We start from the raw sequence: 10402 nt of genomic DNA, 5'->3' as shown, positions 1-10402 counted from the left end.
TATATATTAAAGAAACCTGACATGGTAAAAGAAGTTCCTTGCTCTTCAGAAGCGTTGGTGCTCACCTGCTGGTTTGAGTCACACGTAAATGCTGGATGCCTCTTCCCTCGGCTGTGCCTCTGGGGTTACTGCACGCTTTCCAAACACTTTTGTCAATTTTTAATGTTAAGGGAAAGTAAATCCAAAGAATTGAATTGGCTCACTTTTCCTTTCTCTGTCCTGTGATTATGTAAATGTAATGGAAGATGTTTTAGTATAGTTTTTGAGGTTTTGTATGATTTCAGGTTTAAAAAGGATTTAAATTTTTTTCTTCAGCCCACAGGAATTTTCTAACTCTTATTCTTAGACCTGTTGTGCTGACATAACACTGAAATTATGTTGTCTTTTATTTTCTTTGGGGTTTGCATTATACATCTCATTTTACTGTGAGCATACATCAGCTTTTACTGAGCATGGCTCCAAAGCAAATTTTTCTTCTGGTGTGTCAGTTTGTTGTTTACTTAGTGCCAATTGTGGTTTTACAGCACACTTTGCCAGTTGCCCTTTAGTTATATTTTTAGGGGGTTGTCACATATTTCACAACAACTTTTTTTTTCTGTGTTGCTTAGAGAAAGGTTAAGTACATTCTTGATTACTCAGGTACTTCTTTTTTTTCACAGTACTGTTGAATTAAATGCATGTGATTTGTTGCATGGCTTGAGTATCAAATGTACACACTACATTATTCTTCTACATTGAGTTGAAGCTAGGAATTTTTAGAGAGTAAATATATATGTAAATTACCTAGACTGAGAAGACTTTCTAGATTTTCAGTTTGCAGAAGATGTATTTATTCCTTTGGAAATATATCAACAAGAAGACCAAAACCTCTCTGGTTTGAAAACATTCCCAACCTAAAGTTGCGTTCTTCTAGTTAAGCAGGAGTTGCAAAGTGGTGAGGAGTTTGAGTACTATTGGTAAAGAATTTGTTGTGCTGTCTCTGTTGCACTGTCAGTACCACCGGGACATCCGACAGAGCCCTCTTCGTCTTGAGGAACAGAGGCGTTAGACCCCCACAACCTCCGGGGCCGAGGTTTACCTCCCGGAGCTGCAGGAGAGGCAGAGCGAGCTGCTGGAAGGAGAGGTGACCCGCCAGGAGCCTGTGCGTGGCTGTAGTTAACTTAGGACGAAGTGTGTGAATTTTGGATTTCATTGGGTCTAGATACGCACATGCACTTTCCTTCCTCTTCCTGTAGGTAACAGAGCGATGATCTCGGGGCACTGCTTGGAGACGGCGATGCTGAGCTTGAGAAATTTTAACAGTCCTGATATGTGCACATGTGTTCAGTCCCGTTGTTTGATGAGCAATATCTCAGGCAAGGCATTTCTCCTCTAATGCTGTCTTGATATAATTTGATAATATATAATTTCATAAGGTACAACATAACATTATTTTTAGTTTAAGACTTTGGTAAGTTAATAGGGTCAGATTTTGTTCCTACGGGATTTACTCCTAAGGAGGTCAGTCTCGGTATGTTTTATGTGCTGGGGACTGTGTATGATGAGGGTACAGGAGGTGAGCTCTGTAAGCACCAGCCCGAATTGCAAAACTCCTTTCCATTAGCAGCAGCCGCTCCGCATCCCCACCCCACGGGGGAAAGCCGGGTCACTGGGGCACAGCTCTGCCTCTGTGCTGCCAGGAGGAGATCTCATAAACCTCCTTTCCAAACATCTCGTTGGTCTCGTGGGCAAGGCAGGGCTCTGCTGCTCCGCTGGAGGCTGCCCGGCTGGTGCCCAGTCTGCCCTTTTGCCTTGGGTGAGGCCCCCTGGGCTCTGCTGCCCGCGGGCTCCTGGCGCTGACGCTGCTTCGACGGCTTCCTTGGGAAGCAGCATGGCTCGGGAGCCAGTGGGCATTTACTCTGCTCGGGCTGCCGTCAGCATCGCACCTTCACGCGTGCCCCTGAGGAGGCATTTCTGTCATCCTTCAGCCTGCCATTGGCACTCTGGGTATAAACCACCACGGCTGCGCTGCTTCAGAAAGCAAAAACTTGCCTCCCGTTTCTGCAGGTGAGGGGGTGCAGAGAGCCCGTGGCCGAGGCCTGGTTTCTGCCGGGAGCAGGCACACGGACGTGATGGATGGCGCCGCACAAAGTGCGCCAGCTGTCCTGCTCCGAGGGCTCCCGGAAAGCTGCCGTGTGTGACAGAACAGGCCACCAAAACTGTAATTAGTCCTTTTCCCGTTAAGTAAGGAAATTGCAAATTTTACGCGTTGTTTCATAAACAAAACCCACATACGAGTGAAGTGAGTTATTCCGTATGTACCATTCCTTTTGCACACTAAACAGGGGCTCGTTTATTATCATACTTCTCATGACTTGACATTGTTCTCTTGTTTATTTTTGCCTAAAAATATGTCCTTGCTCTGCTGTAGCAATTTCCAGGTTCCTTAATTTGTTTTGTTTGAAGCGTTTCTCTGGCAGTCACATACTACAGCATGATGATGGTATAGAAGTTGTTATTTAGCAACTAATTTAAATGAAAATAGACATAATTTAAATAGACTGAAATGTCTTTAATACTATTTTTAAAGACTAATGGAAACGCTATGCTGGCTTGTGCAGTGCAGTATTGAATACAAAATAAACAAAATTGTTCAGATGCATTTAGATGATTCTTTCAGCCCTTCATGGGGTTGTTTCAATGCAGAAAAACTCTGCAGTGATAAGATTTATCAAAGGAATTGTGAATCGCTTTGATACAAAAGAGATATTTATTTCACTGCAGGCTTGCTTTTCCCCGAGGAGATCTAAGTGTTTTTTCTTTTGCTGAAATATGGCTTTAAACAACTCCAGCGCTACGGCACAGGACAGAGGGTGACCGCGTGCATCCCTTACACGGCTGCAGGCTCCCGCAGCCGGAGCTCCGAGGGGCACCGCGGCCGGGCTGGGGGCATTCAGGATGCACAGGAGCATCCCGGCATCCCCAGACACAGACATCGATAGTGGAGATGGGGCTTTTGCTTTCTTATTTATTTATTTATTTTATTTTTCTTTTTAATGTAAGAAACAGCTTTGTTCTTTCTGAGTCCAGAGTTTGAGAAGTATCCAAGGCTTCCACAAGCACAAAGAGGAGAGCTGTGGTTTGTCCTCACCCTTTCTTCCCTGGCGCCTATCTGGTAAGTTGGGGAAAGTTTAAGAAGGGCTTGGAAAAAGAATAGAAAAAGAAAATCACAAAGCCCAGAGTTTTCATTTCCTAGTTCCTGGTGAAACAAATGCTGGTGAAAGTGAGTTCAGGAGCTGCATGCCTGAAAATCATGCTTTAAACAACCGTGAGTGCCTGTGCTCGCTCCGAGCAGAGGTTCCAGTGCCGGTCCCCTCCCATGTGTACCGAATCAGGTACACGGGTAAATTCAGGAGTATGGCAAACGGTCCGGCGTGGGCAGCTGAAATCCGCCCAAACCGGCTGTTTGCTCCCGCCGGGCCTGGGCCTGAGTTTGTCTCTGCCACGGGGAACAAAGTTGGCCTTCATGTACACGTAGGTATTAAATAATGGCTGCTGTGGGAGTTAATTTGTGTGACCTGTGCTACTTAATCTTATCGAATAGCTGCTCCAGGAGCCCAGTCCCTGGTGCATCGCCCGTGCCCGGCACCTGGGGCTGACAAGCACGACAGCGTGGGAAAGGCAAACTGCATTAGGGAGGCAGCATCAAGCTGTTAAAAGGAAGGTGTTGTTTTTTTTTTTTTTAAACACACACACACACACACACGTACATAAAAGTAGCATAAACTGGAGGCATTGAGAGTTTAAATTTCCTTCTGCTTGTTGTTAATGTATTTTCGCACTTCTTCCTGTATAAGAAGATTGAAATTCCTACCAGAGTAGTATTGGCATAATATAGTAGAATCAGACTATTGCAACAAATCATTGTCATAGAAGATTTAAAAGCAGAAAATGAATGCGGTTTGAAGTAATGTAATTACACTTGACAGTGCAGTACGTGTGGAATTCAAAAAATATTCTGCTTATTTACGTTTTCCTCATATGAATGTGTTTTTGAGGTAAAAAGTAGGAGAATATAAAAAAAAAGTCCATAGTGTTCCTAAATTCAGCTGCTTCTCTTTTCATTCCTGGGTAACTCTGAATGTTGCTTAATTAAGCATAGAAAGAAGAGGTGTGGAAAGTGGAAGATGCAGCAACTTCTTACAGGTTGCAAGAACTGGACCTTTTTTCCCCAGGTAGCTCCACTTTTATGTAGCCAGGGACATTTGAAAGACAGCTAGCATGCTTAGATTTGTTGGTTAGAGGAAATTTTTTATTTCATCTTTAGGAATATTGTACAGTGTAAATTAATAAATGTCGGTTTCCTAGGTTGGATGTCTCAGCTTCCCAGCATCACCCAACGCCTTGTGCTCCTTGTCTGGTGCTCTGACATCACTCATAAAGGTTATAAAAGCCTCTCGCCTGGCACTCGGGGAACCCAAACCGAGGTGAGTCCTGCTGAGGAATTACAAAATGACTTTTTAAGGTGGGATTTTAAGTATCGTTCCTATTTCATCTTTGCTTTGTCGATCGGACAGGCGTGCCTTGCAGCTGCTCAAGCAGCACCAGGTACATATGAACCAGGGTGTTATTTCACGGTAACACTTTGAACTGAATAATGTCCGTTTTAAGGCCAAACCGAGCTGTTCGATGTGAGATGAGATCTCCTGGGGGGTGCAGAGCCCATGGGCCGGGGGCTGCGGTAGCTCCCTGCTGCCTGACTGCTCCCGCTGAAGAAGAGGCGTGGCAGGGGGACAGTAGGAGGCAGTAGATAACATCCCAATCTTCATTTTCTGTGTTTCTCCCACTCTGCTTTCTTGATTTCTCAATTTCTTGTCATTTAGACCTCTCTAGATGGTTGCTACTGAATCAATGTAATGATAATTTTAGTTTACTCGCATGTAAAATTTATAAAAACATTGATATCTGTCTTCACAATATGGCCAACATACATTTATTAGGACAAGGCATCCAATTTCTAAAAGCGATGGTTTAAATTGACTTCAGAATTTCAGAGCTGGGCGTGAATTATTTGCAATAATTTTCAGTACTTCAGGTTTAGCATCCATAGCCCTGTTTACAATTTAAATGACTGTAAGGAGAATCCAGTAATAGACACTAAAGTGTCTCGCCTAATTTTTAAAGCTCTGTATACATATTCATAAGGCAGGGTGACGGAGATGGAGAACGACAGTGAGGAGGAGGAAAATTTCTTTTATTTGCTGTCTCTGCGATGTTTCCTCTTATGGTTTCAGACCCATTTCTTTCTCCATCTCTCCTTGCTCTTTGTCCATACACAGAGATGGGAAAAGCCTTTCCACAGTTTTGTTATATCAGAGCCAACTGTATGGTATCAGCATTCACAACATATCAACCTAATATTTTTATTTTTATTCTAAGGCATGAATTACTTATCTCTTTTTTTTTTTTTTTTCTTTTTTCCTGGGTGATAGGTTTTAGTCTGTTTTGGGTACCTCAGAAATGGGAATGAATTTTGTTCCTGCTCCTCTGTGCCTAACAACGTGTGGGAGTGGGTGTATTTGTCTTCATTTTAGAAGTGTCCTTTTTTTCATAACCGCTGAGTTTTACCAGGAAGAGAGCCAGACTCCACAACCAACATTAACAGAGATTTCATTAGTTGTTTTTATCCACTAAAAAACCCAAAATACATCTTTTGACCCGGTGGTTTCTCTCTGGGGAGCCTGGCAGCCCCCAGCTGTGGTGCCGACACCGAGGTGTGGCTGCTGGGGGACGGCCGGGCAGCTGCGGGGCTTCACGGCTCGGGTGGGGAGCAGCTTCACAGGTATTTCCGAATGAACATTAATTCCTTTTGCATGTTGTAAGCTTTGCTCTGTTTGTCAGCTTCAATTTAAAGGAAATACTGCGTGATCCTATTGGCTAGACTTTGGGTTGAGGTGAAGGTGAACTTTCCTAACAGCCCTCCCAGTTCCGAACCTCCATCTTGCAGGAACGACCAGAATTGTATTTCGAGTACTTCCTAGCTCGGACTAGACAAAAACACTTCTAAAAACTTTTAATTTTTTTTTTTCAATTTAATTTCTATTTCTTCTTCTATTTGGAGTAAATTCAGAGGTGCGAGAAGAGGAGGAACTGCTAAGGTTTAGGTGTCGGATAAGAAACTTGAAGGAGGCTTGCCGGAGCAGCGCCCGCAGCCTCAGGGCTGCTATGTAGGCCAGCTTCCTTTCTGCCTTTCTCAAGCGATTGTGAATGCCAGAATGGGGTGAGAATGGTTTGAAGGATAAAAATAGAAACATTTCACAGCTTCCCGCTGCACTTCAAGCTTCCTTACATTCCTTGGGTATCCCAGCGCGGCTCTTTGATTTCTGCACTTATCCTGGGCTGCCGACTGAAAGTCCCATCGCTGTGCTGTGCGTACGCTGTTTTTAAAAGCAGCAGTATGTTTAAATAAGCGCTGTTTTTAAAAGCAGCAGTATGTTTAAATAAGCGAGAAACTCAGCCCTTCGGCACTGCTGAGCCTTTGCTGAAGTCGCTGGGCAGGGCTGGGCCCTGCTGTAACCACTCGCAGCAGCGCACAGCCTGCGGTGCCGCAAGCGGAGCTCCACGTGCCAGGGATGCTCCGAGAGCTCACGCCTCTCCTTGGCGTTCCTTGCTCCCTTTCTCTTCTTTTTTTTTTTTTTTTTTTTCCAACAAATAGGGGAGCCAATGCTAAACCAACACAACCTGTGGAGCACGGGCACGTGCCTCAACTTAGAAATATTTTAAAAATCACATTCCCCTCCTCTCCTCCACCAAGTGAAATTATCTCTAAGCTGTTTTTATAGTATCACAGACGCTTCTTGTAAGCTTCCTAATGGACGGGAGAGTCCCTGGCACATACAGCAATCGTGTTGTTCTGTGGTTGAGAGTTTAGTCAAAAGTATTTTTTGAATTTTTTATTGACAGTTCTCAAAGCTTTTTTAAAAGCATGATTTATTCAGAGATGCTTAAATAGATCTGTAAGTTGGGTTGTTACATTTTCTCTTAGACTTTCTGTGCTGTTCTCTGAATTGCTTGTTGTAAATTTTAGCAAATTTTGCTTCCATCCAGAACAGTGTGTTGTATTAAATGAAGCTCAGGTAAATCATGTTTTTCCCTCCAGTCCTGTCATCCAGCTAGCTGGATTGACCGCTTGCTCAATCCTTTCATGTCTGAGAGAAAGGAAGGAAAAAATGATTAACAGGAAAGAAGGTATATATTCTGTAAGAACAGATAATTTCTATAATAACTTTTGGTTACCTTTGTGTCACAGCAACAGCTGAGTCGTGAAGGCTCGGGGATGGCTCCTTGTGCTGCACCACCAAAGGAGGACACTGGTCAGGAGGAAGACGTCTCCTTGGCAAGATCCCTCCTGCTCGGCACCCATGGGCAGGAAGCTCTGGGGGTGCTGCTTCGTTATCTGCTTGCTTGCCTTACTGGCTGCCAGGGGTCTGGTTCTCCACAGCTGTGGTTTCGTGCATGGCTATCTTTCTCCAATTTACCTTTTAAATAATTAGGTTATTGGTATTGTTTCATGATTTCACAGTTTAGTGAAATTCGTAGCACAATGTGGAAATCCCTGGCTTTCAAACAGCTTGACTCCTGCTAGTGACTGGCAGTCACACCTCTGTTTTATTTTGGAAAAAAAGTTTGCACTACCCAAATGTTAGCACCCTTTGGAGATCAGTGAGAAGCCTGAGGACGAGACAGCACGGGTTTAACTGAGGTGTGCCAAGCTCTCCTCCATGCCGGCGGGCGGCCCTGGAGGGCAGCAGCACTTGCACCACACCTGCTCTTCACGTAACTCCCAGGGGAAGAAGAGATCCGATCCTCTCCATCATCACGCCGAACACGGAAGTACACCCTGTGAGATGGCTTATGAAGGTAGATGGGGAGGCTAAAAATTCCCCCCACGTCTTGATTAATAGCTGAACACAGTTCTTAGGAATTGCCTACCTTGCAGAATGGATGAGATTTGCCATTTGGGACCTATCCAACCAATTATGCCCTGTTCAGACAATCACTCAGCATGCACTGCTGGAGCTACTCCATCTAAAAAAGCTGCTGGTCTCCATCACTTTTCTGACAGGTCGCTTAGTGACCACGCCACTCGTGTACTTTTTGGTTCAAAATAGCTCCATCTTTCTACACCTGATCTTTTCAAAGACTTTCCAAAGCTTATCCATCAAGATTTGTCTCCCTCTTGGGGCTTTAAATACATCTTCAGCTTTCATATTGTCCTCAACATTGTGCAGAAAGAGCATCCTGGGTGGCAATAACGTCAGCCTTGGGAGCTAGCTGAGCAAGCCCTAATGGTGCCACTGTGGTAGGCAGATAACACTTTTCTGAACATGTGTGTGTGTATATATATTGTTCATCCAGTACGTATATATTTTGGACGGACCTATGAAGTGCCTGATACCACCTCTATTTTTTCCAGGTCTCCATCCATTGCAATGAAACAATACTTTAATTCCTCAGCTCCTTCAGCAGCCCCGTCCCCCTCTTTTGAGGTGCAGCACTTTCAAGCTTCCTTGGGACTGTTCATTTATTTGCAGAAAGATCAAAAGGTCAAGCAATTTCAGCTCAGTGAAGCTTCAAGTGAAGCTTGAATCATGCATAAAATTTTGCTATTTTCTAGCTAACAAACTTCTCCTATGAGGATATTTTGCTCACTTGAGCAGAAAACAGGCTGCGTTAGCAGCTTTTCTGAGCAGTGCTCTGATAACAGATCAACGTATGGGCCTCCAGACCTTCCCTGGACGTAACGCCAGCTTCATGGTCTTGTGCTGCCCTGAAAGGCCGCCCACAGATGTGCTCCCCATTTATTCAGCAATTGCTTGGATCACAGACAGGGAAATGAGCGTGCACACAATAGCTGAGAGAGGTGTGCAATAACTGGTTTTCTCTGAGAAGCACTATGCACATAAACAAGATTTTGAATATCTGCTGAAGGTCCCCAAACCTTCAGAAGGCAGCAAGGCAGACAGGGTCCCTCATGGCTCTACAAGGATGTGTGGAATATGACTCCCTCCTCCCCATCCCGGTGGCTGCGCACACCTTGACGGGACCTTTGCAGGCTGAATGCACCCTGAATGTTCCTATTTACCGCCCTTAGGGAAAGGTAATTCCCAAGGGGAAAGAGTAAATAAATATATATAAAGATTTAAAAAAGCTTTCTTGCCGATGTGGACTTTTAACATGTGAATATAAATTCTGGATTCTAAGCAGCTCAGCCAGCGAAAAATTAGTGGCACCCATAATAATCAGATTGTGCACAAGTCTGCAACCTTCCTTTGGCAGGAGTGCAGTGTTATGGAATTCGTCTTTAGATAACAAATTTTGGGTGGGCTTTTTTGACCTCTATGGCTATGAGCTGGGAAACTTTGTTAGATGAGCAGAGGGACATCCCGGCTTGGCATGGGCTCTGATGGAGACTTGTTCAACTCCAGGCCAGACTCTGCTCATAGCAAAGGAATACAACAGTTTGAAAAAGCAATAGTTTTTCTGTGATTCTGTGGTTTTGTAGCATGGAGACTGACAGCAGAGAGTGCCGACGAATTACAGGTGGGACTGCCATACCTGAGACAGCCGTGTGAGCAGCACCCACACATCTGCCTTTTGCAGAACACCCTGCTGACAACAGTTTGAAAACCAAACCTCTAATAAAGTGTTAAGCCATTTTCCCTGTGACCTCTGGCTCTTTGCTCGAGGACTTAGTGCTGTGGTGTGGACAGCTCCAGGCAGCACTGTCATACTGCAGTGATACAGGAGAAAACACAGGACACACAAGAGAGGCATGGTGAAGCAGGATTAGTCTAATAGAGTATACAAAGATTAATCACAAATATAAGTTTGCAGCTCTTAAGTGTATGTCCTGAACGTTGAAACCAGAATTTTTCGGCAAGTGTGGGTTCATGACAACAAAGCCCTTGCAAAGTGGAAAACAAGCAAGTCTCCCCGCCTGTCACAGCTCCATATCACTTGTCACCCGTTCCTGGGGAGTGAGAGGAAATGAAAGCAGAAATGTGTGGTGTTAAACACTGATGAGCCTTAAAAAAAAAAAAAAAAAAAAGGTGCCAGCTGAATAAAGTAGGCTTCACAATAATGTTTTGCAGGAAGTTGTTAGTTATGCTTTCCATGGGTTATTTCTGATCAGACCTTTGGTCTAACGGGGGATGAAGCCTACAGGCTCTCTGCCATTAGCTTTAATGAAGACAGATTTCCACGCAGATGTATGCGTTGTGCTAAGCTGCACGTTGTTGCCCAGACACGGTGGAGATGAGGAGATGCTGCTGCTGGTCGCCCCACCATGCACGTGGAGCACCTGGGCTGCCTGGTGGGATGCTGGCCGGGGCCAGCCTCCTGCTTCTGCACCCAGGCTGTC

The 10402-nt window shown here is 44.6% G+C and overlaps 2 long non-coding RNA genes across 2 annotated transcripts in view; both read left to right on the top strand.

Annotated features, from left to right (window-relative positions):
- LOC308197173 overlaps positions 1 to 1769 on the top strand; it is a 104003-nt gene extending 102234 nt beyond the window's left edge. The window contains exon 15 of the long non-coding RNA XR_013952654.1: positions 995 to 1769. This is a non-coding gene — a long non-coding RNA (uncharacterized lncRNA). The remainder of the gene's footprint in view (positions 1 to 994) is intronic.
- Positions 1770 to 1876: 107 nt separating this feature from the next.
- LOC308197499 lies at positions 1877 to 10290 on the top strand. The gene is made up of 3 exons (XR_013952990.1): positions 1877 to 3154; positions 4348 to 4466; positions 7289 to 10290. It is a non-coding gene; the product is annotated as an uncharacterized lncRNA (long non-coding RNA).
- The last annotated feature ends 112 nt before the right edge of the window (positions 10291 to 10402 follow it).

This window comes from Anser brachyrhynchus (genome assembly GCF_964034855.1).
Source record: "Anser brachyrhynchus genome assembly, chromosome: 6".
Taxonomy (NCBI): Eukaryota; Metazoa; Chordata; class Aves; order Anseriformes; family Anatidae; genus Anser; species Anser brachyrhynchus.
Note: the sequence above shows the minus strand (reverse complement) of the source record. Positions and strands in the feature narration are given on the sequence as shown.